Source organism: Ictalurus punctatus, chromosome 27, assembly GCF_001660625.3.
Source record: "Ictalurus punctatus breed USDA103 chromosome 27, Coco_2.0, whole genome shotgun sequence".
Classification (NCBI taxonomy): Eukaryota; Metazoa; Chordata; class Actinopteri; order Siluriformes; family Ictaluridae; genus Ictalurus; species Ictalurus punctatus.
In genome coordinates this window covers 1,652,690-1,666,408 of record NC_030442.2, presented here as the reverse complement: position 1 = coordinate 1,666,408, position 13,719 = coordinate 1,652,690, and positions in this window count along the sequence as shown.

Below are 13,719 nucleotides of genomic sequence, written 5' to 3'. Positions count from 1 at the left end.
CCACAGACAATTTGGAAATGCCAATCAGCCTACAACAGTCTCTGGACTGTGGGAGGAAACCGAAGTATCCAGAGAAAACCCCCCGAAGCACGGGGAGAACATGCGAGCACACGGTGCGAGGGCAGGATTCGAACCCCCAACCCTGGAGGTGCGAGGCAAAGCCTGTCTGATTGCACACTCAGCAGCTCTGTGTTCTGTGTGTGTGAGTGTGTGTGTGTGTGTGTGTGTGAAGTGCCTATAGATGAGACTTTCACTTTGGTTAAACGTTCCAATCCCGAAGCAAGGTCGCAGTGGCTTAAGGTTACCCTGAGTTCCAATACTGCTTTTAATGCACCCTTTTATCGACTTGCCCTTGCCATTTCTCCTTCATAGAACCCGTCACATTGGCTGTTCCGCCACTTTATCAGCGCAAATGAAGTCTGATAGATAACCTTGAGATGGCCGAGTGATCTGCAGTACGACTGTCCGCTGTTTTCCCATCCTCACTGCCATGTGACAATGCTGCACAATTACTCCACCATGCACAGGTTCATCCTGGTGTCTCATCTCCCTCTCTCTAAAAGTGCATTTATCTTCAGAAAGTGTTTTATACTGGTCAAGGTTGTGGTTGATCCGGAGCCTATCCCGGGAACACTGCTTGTGAGGTGGGATTACACCCAGGATGGGATGCTAATTCATCACTAGGCACCATGCACACACACACACACTCACATCTAGGGGCAACTTATCTTAGCCAAACCACCAGCATGTTTTCGGAGGTGTGTGTGGGGGGGAACCGGAGAACCTAGAGGTAACCCACATGGACACGGGGAGAACATGTGAAACTCCACACAGATAATAACCTGAGCTCAGCATAGAACAAGGAAACGGAGCTGTGAGATGACAATACTACAATAAAATAACAATAACAATAATAATAATAATAATAATAAGGAGAAGAACAATTCAGATCTTATCATTCCAGAAAAATTTCTCTTGTCGTCATTGTTTTTGACTTAATATATCAACTTAAATAAAGCAACCTCTGGCTTACACACTATCTGGGAAACAGCACGCAGAATAAGAATTACTATAAGTTAATATTGAATGAATTAGTCCAAATAATAATGAGATCATATGATAAAATAATGAGATAATAGCAAGATATTAAAACAACAAGATATTAACTGAGTTATTGATTCCAAATAACGATATATTACCTCAAAATTAAGAAGTAACATCTTACGAGAACGAGATAACTCAAAATAAATACATAATATCTTGAAATTTAAAAAGCGAGATAGTACGTTTCATCAACAAGAGCACCTTTTTCCCCAACAACTTGCAGTGCAGGGTTTCAGGAAACTGAAATAAATCAGTGCTCCTGTATTCAGTTTGAAGCGACCTACAATGCAAGTCGTTCCAAGTTTTTAAATCAAACACCTTCTGTTCTATTCGTTGGCTTCTTGGAGACTCCGAGGCGGTGTGAGGGCTTGACGTTATTCTTCACGTTCACGCTCGTAAAATTTACCGTTTTATGAACTAAGGAAACATACGCTGAGTTTTTTCCCCCCTCAGTCACTGTTGGCTTTTTTTGTTATGAGATCATAGGAAGCAACACTGTCACATATGTGGGACAGGCCTCGGTGTGTGCCGTTGCCATGGTTTCCTGAATCATTCCAGCAGGATACGGATGCATGCACACACACACACACACACACACACACACACACACACACACACACACACACACACACACACACACACACACACACAGCGAGAGCTCAGAGTGTGACACCTAACCTGATGGACAGTAAGCCAAGTGGAACCATTCGTTCAGTTGTTCTCCTGAGGGATCAGCTCTAAGCATGAGGAACAGAACTTTCCACAGAAAGTGTTGCAATTCAATGCAGTTTACTTACCAAAAGAGCAACAAAATACTCATGGGATTAGATAGGAAAGCTAAATATCAATCAATAGCTTGACAATGAACACCAAATATGCTAAACAGAAAAGTTACAACACCCACTAAACTTATTTTTCTTTCGTCAGTCCTTTTGCTTCACTTGTATTTTGATCAGACGATGTGTGCTTAATCGGATTACTTTTTTTTTTTTTGTGGAAAAAAAAAAAAAGATAACCGATTAAATAATCTACTTTGTTCACGTCCACTACACCCGTGACGGCATTTCAGCTGCGCCTTCTCCACTGCTGCTGAAAGTAATTATGAGCCCAAATGGAGACCAGATTTAAATCAGATTTAATCTAATCACCTGACACGACCGTCACGGTCTGGGCTAGAAAGAAATAAGCCCCAGCCTTGCCTCATACCATTCAGTGTACTTTTTCAAACGACCACTGGTGGTGCTGTTGCGATCTTTGTGTTTTATATGCTTCTAGCCAGTTCACAAGATAGATAATTAGCATAATAGGTCTTTAGCAAGCAAGCTAGTAGAGCTCGCTAGTAGTTGCTTAAGGCTCCCAGACACCACAACAACAACACAAAAGGCCATCTTAGTAATTGAAAAAAAAAAAAATCATGAACATAGTAAAATTTGTGTAGTATTTCCTAACATGGGATTGCAATAAACTGAATACAAGATTATTAAACCTACTGTATTTCTAAACAAGGGAGAGGACAATCACGTTCATATTCTTTTTCTATTGGCAGATAATTGGCCTTCTTTCGAGAAGTAACAACTGTAAACAAATTCGCAAAACTGTCCATGAATATACAGCAAGATTCTGTCAAGCTTGAACTTGGTCAAAATGAACAACTGAAATAGAAATAGGTTTTAGAATCTGATATTTGGGTTTCTTTTCAGCGTATCGTAGGAAATACTGGTTAAGTGTGACTTCATTCGAGGTATTGAATATGTGTGAATCAACAGAAGTGAACTGGAATCGAAAGACTTCCCATTTAATTCGCAAAGACTAGGCATTTACAACGCACAAGAGATGCTCATAAACAAAACAAACAAACAAACAAACAAATAAGGGTGTGGTCAGGGTGCAAAGACTGTACAGAGGAGTCATTGGCATGCAGACTGTGCACGCGTCCACGATCAATATTGATACTGGTCGAGTCTTTAAAGACTGACGCAAGCAGCGGACATGTCAGTGAGGATTTTAGAACATTAACGAACATGATTTGTGACATTAATTAATGCAATTGTGTGTGTGTGTGTGTGTGTGTGTGTGTGTGTCGTTCTCAATATCCGGAATAAGATGGAAAACATTTTTGATTACAGAAAGACTGGCATCTTTGCCAAGACACACAAAACACATACACACACAGCACAGAAAACATCCCAATAGAACAAGAGCAGGCTGAAAATACCCAGTGAGTCTCTCTCTCTCTCTCTCTCTCTCTCTCTCTCACACACACACACACACACACACACACACACACACCAAAGAAATGTTCTCTCACTTCAAGATGAGTATGAATGTGGAATGGAACGTTCAATGGATCCTAGAAGAAAGCATGAGGGTGATCATTTTCTTTGAGCGGTGTCTCTATCTCTTACGCACACACACACACACACACACACACACACACACTCAAGAGAGAATTTTAAATCAAAAGTTCTTTTCTACTTAAAAAAGGACAGATCACAGGCAGACCCACAACATTTCACAATAAACCTTCAGATTTCTTATTCCTACACAATGCAACTAAAGTCAGATTTTATAAACTTGCTGGTATTGTTACTAGTAAAATAATAATAATAATAAGTTTACAAAACCATTCTCCGCGTCTAGCGCTTTAGACGTCTTTACCGATTTCTCTTTGTTTTCATGAGTTTGTGAATTACTAACATCGTACGCTGTAAATATCTTGGGGTTTTTTTTTTTTTCATTTAGTACCGCCCTTCAGACACTCAAGAAGACAGTTACGAAGATAGTTAGAAGATATGTCTCCCAGAAAACAAAACAATAACAATTTTCACCCATCATCCTGTTGATAAGTTTACACCCCCCTGGCTCCTAATGTATCGTGTTGCCTTCTTGAGCATCAGTGAACGTGTGCAGCTGATGTAACAGTCCCTCTGTGTACGAGTCCCTCAGTCGTCCTCAGTGGGAAAAGATGGATCTCAGCATCATGTAGTCTGTTGGAAAGGGGTGAAATATGAAGAACAGTGGGCAGTTTAACTGCTCAGGACAAACAAGGAACTCGTGAAGAACTCTCACAGAACATAAACACGTCATGTCGCGGATCGTCCAGGTAACGACACACAGTATGAAGAATCGAGGGTGTGTAAACTTTTGAACGGGGTAATTTTGATAAATTCAGCTATCATCTTGTCTTGTGGACTATATGTGAACATCTGTTATGTGAAACAGCTTCTTCAGGACTAAATAAACACCATCGTGGGATTTTTATCATTTGCCGTGTTCTGTTAGCAGTGTTGAGATGTAGCCGATTCTGCAAGGGGTGTGCAAACTTTTGGGCACTAATGTACTTTAAATGTGTTTTAGAGTTACGATATATACAGTGATGTATTACAGTATACACACTAATACTAATTTCACTGTAAAACGCACTTGAGCTTCATCATGTCAACAATTACACACCTTTTTACGTGACCGTTTACTCATGTGGTGCATCCGCCATACAAGTCCCCTGTGTACGTTGTTACCATAGAAACGATAACATATTTGAACAAGCGCATTAATCTCAACCTGAGGATTAGTCCTGAGCTGGAACTATTGTCCGAGCTGCTGTTAAAGGAAATTAAGCGAAACATCTCGTGACCAATCAGAATCAGGAATTCATCAGCGCTGCGGTATAAATAAACCATAAACTATTACGTGCGTACTGTATCACGTATATGGTTTAGCGCACGAAGTTTCCCATGCTTCCTCTCCAAAGGAAGTGCACAAGGAGTGACCTCAGAGACAGGACATAGCGTAAGCGGATAGCTTCCTATTTCCTGCGACACAGGGATGAAGGGAAGTGCTGTATCCGGGACTGAGCCGGCTACCTTCCTGTGCAGCACCGTGGAAACCAACAAAAAGCCATTTATAGGAACAAAGGACAAAGCTCATCTCGCTCTTCAGGAACGCTCTTCTTTCGAAGGTTGTTAGACGCAGGTGTGTGAAAAGGCTAAAACTGGCTTAGACCTTTACACAAAGGCTCACACGTTAGCAACGTCCGGCACGCCGAGGAAACGCAGAGCTGATCTAAACAAGAATGCAATTAATAACTATTTACGGCACTATCACGAAATTTCATTGAATAATTACAACGAAAGCTATTATTCTGGAAAGTATATTTTGATGAGGTTTGAAAAACAGTCCAAAAAAAAAAAAAACCTTTTTAACTATTCAAACACTCAAAGATCATCCTTATCATCCTTAGTTTTTAGGGATAATGCTATTTTATCTTATGCCGTCAAAGCATGTTTTTTAAAAAAAATTTAATTTTTGAAAGTAACAACAGCAGAAGTTGCTGCATGATGAAGTTCCTCCTGATTCATTCCGATGCGTTTCTCTGTAATTTTTCAGACAGAATGTTTCTGTAAACTTCTGATTTCATTCTGCTGCTCCATCATGAGTTCATCATCAATAAAGATCAGTGAGAATGTTCCAGAAGCAGCCGTGCAAGCCCAAGCCATGACACTACCTCCACCATGTTCCACAGATCAGCTCGTATGTTCTGGATCATGAGCAGATCCGTTCTTTCTCCACACTTTGACCTTTCCATCACTTTGATAGAGGTTCATCTCGGTTCCAGAACTTTTGTGTCTCTGTATTTCTTTGTGAATTCCAGTCTGGATTTCTGATTCGTTCTGCTGATGAGCGGTTTACATCCTTGTGGTGCGGCTTTGTTATTTCTGCTCTCGAAATCTTATTCGAACGGAAGATTGTGATACCTTCACTCCTGCTCTGTGGAGGTTGTTGGTGATGTCACCGACTGATGTTTTTGGGTTTTTCTTCACAGCTCTCACAATGTTTGTCGGTCATCAGCTGTCGTCGTTTACCTCGGCCGACCCGTTCGGTGTCTGTTGCTCAATACACCAGAGGTTTCTTTCTTTTTCAGGACATTCCAAATTGCTGTCTCGGCCATGCCCAGTGTTTACGCAATACCTCTTTTCTCAGCTTCAAAACGGCTCGCTTCTCTCCCATAGACAGCTCTCTGATCTTCACGTTGGTTTATCCTTTTTAACAACAAACGCCGTCTTCACAGGTGAAACTGAAGACTAAAACCAAGAGGAGCTTTTCAGAGCTATTTATCCTTTAAACAATCAATCAAACAGGACACACCTGGGCAACAAGAAACACCCGTCAGTCACACGTACCAACATGTTTAATAATAATGTCGATTTTGTGGCTAGGCCCGGTTTAAGCGAATACTGTACGGATACACTGGTACACACACAAATCCTGATGTTTCAAGCCCTTGTTCTGAGCAACCTTCACAGTGCAGTTACATGCCCGAGTGATTATTTGCACATACCTGAGATAACAGGAGTTCGCTATGATCAGCCACACAGCCAATAAGCTAATTAGTTTCCCCAGTATGCAGCACATACACGTACAGAGGCTGGCTCAAACTGTCGCTGATGCGAGTTCTACATTAAACATGTGAAGAAGTGCTGATTTTCTCACAGCGACCTCCATTTAAGACATTACTCGTCTACTGTTGTTTAAAATTCCAAGATTTGTCTTTCCTTGCTGCATTAGTCAATACACACACATACACACACACTTGCTTGGATTCATTACTGTTGCAGCTGAGGTGTTTCATTAAACCACCATGAGTAGCTCTTGAAATGAAGCAGACTCTGAATCTGATTCAAAGCTTGTTCAGATATTAATCCAGGAATATTAAGGACGTAAAGGGTCTGAGAACGAAGATAAAACACTAAAAGCCTGTACAAATCTATCCCATTGTAATTGATTACGGGTCATAAAGCAGTAAACGGATCCCCCTGTGAGACTCAGGGGTGGGTTCTAATTTAATAAGTGCATCAGTTCAGCAGAAAAATAGCACAGTAGTAAAAGGGTTTACTGGGTCGAAGCGCTGTTTATTGGGTCGAAGCCGGTTAAAGAAGCTTAAAAAGAAAAAGGAAAGGAAATTGAGCGCCAAGATTACAATTATTGATTTTCAGGCTTTTATGAATAATATTGATGTAAAACGCAGTGAGAAAATAGGTTTCCGTTTGAATGACTTTTTTCTACGTGCACATTTATAAGCGACAGAGACTAAAATTTAAAGTAGTTTCGAGTCGAAAACACTGCGTTTTTTTTTTTTTTTTTTTTTTAAATCAGATTTCGGATTTGTGATCGCTTCTCCGATGCATTACGACTCCCGAAGTGATTTATTCCTCTTATACCACAGCAATTTTCAAACGATTACAACCATCCTGTTATCACTTACCTTATAGCAGCTATAAACAGTTCCATCACCAGCCTCTCTTCATTCATGACAGCGCAACATCCTCTGTCCTGAAGACTTTCCTGTGGCAGAAAACGTTACAAAGCACAGACACTACAGTCAGAACGTTTACACGGACAACAATAATCCGATATGAACCCGATTAAGACGATACTCTAAGAAACTAGCATGTAAACAGAGATGATTGATGACCTTAATCTGATTAAAGTCACACTCGAAGTAAACACAAATGGAATTAAGATGTGTGGAGTATTCCTGTTTTAGTTGCGTTACAGACACGTACACACCTTAATCACACTATTAACGCCGTGTGGGAGTTTTCACCGCATTGTGCGACAGGACACGATCACACACGGCAGCGCTCAACCGTTTGACGGCAAACAACAGAGCACGGCTGCGTCCCAAACCGCGTCCTTGCCTACGGTATAGTAGGTGAAATACATGTAACTCGGTTACTATGTAGACGGTAAGTACGCAGTTTGGGACGGACTTCAAGCCGAACTCCACTTGAAGCGTTCGTAAAAATTGAAATCAAAACACCCGAAAGTGTATACGGTTCCATAACGAAGACGAACCGTACGTCGATACGTGGAATTCTGGAGAGACGTCGGACGGCGTGGCGCGGTGACGTAATGACGTGTGCCGTTAATCCGTCTATGTTCTATAACACGTAAAACGGGTACATGAAAGGAGTATTCTAAAAGCCACTCACGTAAACACCTTAATCAGAATATTATCTTACTCAGAATAAGGTCAATAATTAGATTACCGCTGTCCGTGTGAACGTAGTCAGAGATTACTTCCGTAAAATGATAACACAGTTTATTTTGAAAATTTATTTTTAAAAATCCATTTTTAACTAGACTTATATTCTGGGGAGCATCCACCATAAAATTACCCATGTATGAGCTGTTACTATAGAAACAATAACATATTACAATGAGTGCAATAATAGAACTGCTGTTAGAAAACTAATCAACACCTTTTGACCAATCAGGTTCAAGAATTCAACTGTGATGATTGTATTATATTATATATATATATATATTTTTTTTTTTACACCATACGGATGTATACAGTATTCGCGTACTGCATGTCATCTTCAATATTTGGAAATAGCGCCACATTAGAACTCCGCTAAACCGTTTATGCCGTATTAGATTTCAGGGATATTACTACTTCCTGTAACATTGATTTCCATTTGAAAGCATTTGCAACTTCCTTTTCTGCAACGATTAGCGTAAATAAAGTCAACATGGCTTCGTAGCATTGGTTTAAACGTGCAAAGTGCACTCCCGAGGGTAGAGGAAAGGAGCACTTTATGAAATGAAAATCTGTTCAAATATAAGATACTGATTGTGCAGCGTCTGAGGAAGAGGTCACAAGGACCTTTACGCACACCGCTTAATAGTGTTTCTAAAGTGTCCTAATCCTCCAAATTGATGCTTTAACCTCTAAATACATACGCAAATGGTCTGTACACCCTTTACACTACACAGCCTTCTCAAGACTTCAGATGTGTGAGTGCGAGTGAGTTTCTGGCGTTCCTAACGATCGTCATGAAGACATAAGACTTGGTAAAGTCAATCTACTGTTTGCTCAAACGATCAGTAGACGTCCGTACTGCTTTGTCGGACCATAAAGCAAAGCTGCTAAAGTTCGTAAACCATGTACTGCGATTGGTTTTCACACCATGACTGCAACTCTGTCTGCAATTCAAATCACATATCAAGACAATAACTCGCGGAGAACTCGCGGATCTTCGCCAAACGTTACATGATTATAAGTGGATAAAAACATACCGCATGACGTTCTTTAAATACGTTTTAAAAATCGTTCACGTCAGCAAATCTCTGCGGTCTAAGAGGAATCAAACACTCTGCTGTTATTAGAAAATCAACTTCAGGGTGGTAGTTTTATTTTCCTAGAACAGCACATCCTGGTTCCGTTTCTTCCGGTTTATTCATCGGTTACTGTGTTTGAGGCCGATTCGGTCTTCTTGAAATAACTTCGCTGCCTCATTTGTAAATATCTGGCTCAGCTTCACCATCCATACACCATAATCCATACCCTACGGTGGCCTGAATATCTTTCTTGTCGTACTTTGCTAAAGGACTCCTCTTCCATGGGTGACTGGTCTTGCATGATGTTAGCAAACTGTGGAATTCACTACAAATACCGTCTGTGTGGATTTCCTCATAGTCTCCCTGAATCCTTATGGGTTTCCTCTGGTCGCCTCTCACCAATCAGAAACATGCGAGCAGCAGGTGGACTTGCTACACTAAACTGCCCCCTAGGTATGACTGAATGTGTTTGTACATGATGTTTGTACATGACGCCCTGCAATGGACCGGTTGGATTTCTTCCCAGTACACTGCCTAGTGTTCCCAAGATGGGAACACCACCGCCCTGCTCAGGATAAATCAGGTTACCGACCGCTCAAACGATTTCTTTGTCCAAATTCTTCCTAATTTGCTTCATGTCATTGGTTTAAACAGACAAACATCTCTGGGAGGAATTACCGTCAGCGCCTCAAGGCTAAGATTGATCCGATTAGGTCTTCCTCTTAGGATCGGACAGATATGAGACTGGGTAACGTGTCTGAGTGTGTGTGTGTGTGAGGAAGAGAAAGAGAGGCACCTCTCAAGGTTAATTGTAAGATTAAGAGAGCCGGTAAGATCAAGTAGATGCTCCAGGGGTCAAACCTTTATTACGTTCTAGAAAGTCTAATCCATCTTTGCTGCTGTGCGGGCTTGCCATGACAACGGGAACATCGTTCCGGAAACTAAACCAAATTGGAGACACTCGAACAAACCGTGCACAGGGACTTCAGCTGGCTATGTTCGGTAGGATATGCAGGATGTCTGGGGTAAATTCAGGCTAGACTAGACCAATTCACAGAATCAGTCCTGATGAAGGTGGTACAACACCTCTCCCTCAAAGCCAGGGTCCTCATATTTCCCGTCCTTTGTGCTGGACGGCTACAGACAGCTCTCTGCTTATCCGCTGCATACAACGCTCCTTCTTTGTGCCAAAGCACACACTCGGCAATTATCCCACTTTAGCGTTCGCCTGTGCGTTAATTGCGTAAATACTTCTCTCGACGCAGAGCACGTCCAAACAACTCACTAGAGTGGCAGTGAAAGAGGCCATTAAATGGTCCGGACTTGTTCATCAGATAGTGGAGCACACTACTCCCACCCAAAACTCAGATGCGTCCACATCTACTAACAACAAAAGGGGTTTCGAGAGGCAGACATGCTTAATGTTATCTTCCGGTGAATTAGAACGTCCTCGGTAAACACTCACCTGTCTGTCCTACATGGTGCAAGCACAATCATTGGTGATCGTGTAGACGTTGGAAGGTGCACTAGCTAGCCCGTACACCATTACTTGGTATTCATACTGCTCCACTGTGATCCTGAAAGAAAATTAATTGACACACATCTCTCACTGTGTGTGTTTGAAATTTGGTAAAATATTTGGAGTTCCTTAATTGTTCTCAAACACTAATGTTACTGGGTAACATTGGTCTTGGTCTCCAATCAACTATCTAGTGTGCCTGCGTTTTTTCTGGAATGAAATCCTGCAGCCGCATCAGCCCAGATAAGATCAAAGACCCCTGCGCTATAGTCTATGTACAGAAGAATCTGGCAGTCAGTGGTGATATGGAAGGAGTAAAACACCCCTGGTGAAGGACTTCTTGAAATGTGCTCCTCCATATCATTCCATAGTGGAGACCAAGGTCTATGGAAACGAAGATGTGCATTTTTTCTGGCTAAAAGCACGTTTGAGATCCCCTAGCACTGCGGAACACTCGTCAGGAAATATGCGAGAGGACTCTCTATGAATGTACATACGTGCATGTCAATTTATAGCAGTGAAGAGGCAAGGTAACCGTCTCCTTTCTTTGACCAGTCTACGACTAGGGTTGGAATTCTGTCAGCACGGGAGTTTTCATATATTTTTTGAAGAAAGACGTGCAGTAGAAGGGGATAAATCTGTGGGTAAATTTGTGTTTTACGACTACGCTGCTATAAAAACATCATCAGATTGGTTGTTGAAACATCCAACCAAACTGAACACACCATTGATAGGTGTTTTCATTTGATCCAGCAATAATACAGATTTGTGTTCGTATGGATTCGGGTCCCAAATGTCTATAGATGACTGATGAATAAGAGGCAGTTGGATGGTGGCAGCTGATATGACCAGAAGTCAGGATTTGGACCCTGTTCTCCTTCTGGCCTACCAGTGTGCAAAAACCAGCAGGACACTTTGCCAAACTGTGTGTGTGTGTGTGGGAGAGTGGTATTTATAGCTTTATGGGGACATTATCATGTTTGTACTCCAATCTCATGAGGGCTAAAGACATACTTTAGATCGCCATGAGTGAAACGGATTTTGCCCTTGAGGAACGAATGAGAACGAAAGAATACAATACTCACCCAGTTCTCAATGTAATCTTGAGGACCTTCAAAAAGACCTCACAAGTTATTGGGTCCCATTTGGGTTCTACAAGTACACCAATACAAGTGCAAGTGTTGGACTGGTGTGTCGCATTGTACATGGTAGCTACTTGATAAGAACTCTGACTGTGAGGCCTGACGTCTCGGCCTTTGTTCTCAGCTCCACCCCATTAAGACGGAATATCGTTCCCTCCCTCCCTCCCTATCTATCTCCTCTCTTTTTGTCCTCCCTATCCCCGTCTCCATTTGCCCCCTCTAGCCCACTTCAGGACCGTATAATCCGTCCCATCTCGCCGTTTCATTAGCATTACAATTAGTAGCATATGCGGAGTGGAATGCTACCCATGATGCAGAAAACCAAAGTGGTGCAGTGTTCATTTATGAGTGTGACTGTAAGCCAGGGCTTTCTAGGAAATGTTTAAAATGAATGAAAGAGAGAGAGAGAGAGAGAGAGAGAGAGAGAGACACACTCCTGTATGAAAATAACATGGCCAGCTATTCAGGTGAATAGATGAATGAAAGGAATGAAAGGTTCTTTCCTAAAGCAATCATAGCGGATGCAGACTTCGTGTAGGAGTGTATCTCTGCACAAACTTCTACTGACAGTGGAATGTGTGTGTTTAAAGTGCTCCATCTAAGATCTTAGTTATCCCGGTCTCCTTGGTTTGGATAAATTCTCTCTCTCTCTCTCATATATATATATAAAGATATTCATTTTATGTCTATAGAACATTCTCAAATGGGCGATAATAATTAGGCATATAAAAAACCCAGACGACTCATCACCAAAAACACTATTGTTATTGAAATAAGAGCAATTATCAGGCTTTCTAGTTATCACAATATACAGGGTCCTCAAACCACCCCCCCACCCCCCTACCCTCCTACCCCCTTTGTGCTGGATGCTGATAGACATCTCTCTGCCTTTCTAATGCATATAATGCTCCCTCTTTGTGCCAAAGCGCGCGCACACACACACACACACACACACACACACACACTCAGCAATTATCCCACTTTAGTGTTGGTCAGTGTATTAAATGCTTCTCTTGACGCACAACAAGCCCAAACAACTTGCTAGAGCATTATCTAAAGAGGCCATTAAACAGTCCAGACTCATTCATCAGACAGTGGAGCACACAGCTAGCTCGCAGACAGACAGACAGACAGACAGACAGACAGACAGAGACACCCATAGACAATGTATTATTGTGAAAATATATTACAATCTACACTGTTCGTGGTTCTGTTACATACTGACAATGAACTGCAATATCAGAGAAAGTAGAGAGAGAGAGAGACATGCAGACAGAAAAGACAGACAGAAAAGACAGAGAGAAAAGGCAGACAGACAGAAAAGACAGAGAGAAAAGGCAGACAGACAGAAAGGCAGACAGAAAAGACAGACATTGAGAGATTAGTGATAATGACAGCAGCAGTGATAATCTTGATAATTCTCTGTTTGCTCGTTTATGTCTCTTTCTCTTCCTCTCCACCTCCGTCTGTCACTGAAAGAGAGGGGTGTGTGTGTGTGTGTGTGTGTGTGTGTGTGTGTTTGCTCGGGAGGTTAATGTAACAGCATTAAAAGAGGAGACTGAGAGCAGTATGTGGCTGACTCTAATGGGAGAGATGAGCGCTGATAACACACTCGAGTAATGGAGCAATTACTGAGAAAGGATGGACACACACACACACACACACACACACACACACAAACATAGTAGCAATTTTAGCAGTTTGGTTTAAAGCATCATGAAAAACTAAACTCCATTTTCTGAGATTTTAACCGAGGTGTCCGCGTCGCACATCATAAAACACAATCTTCACAACGGCTCATTTGAACTGCAGGAGAAATCCGGTTCATTC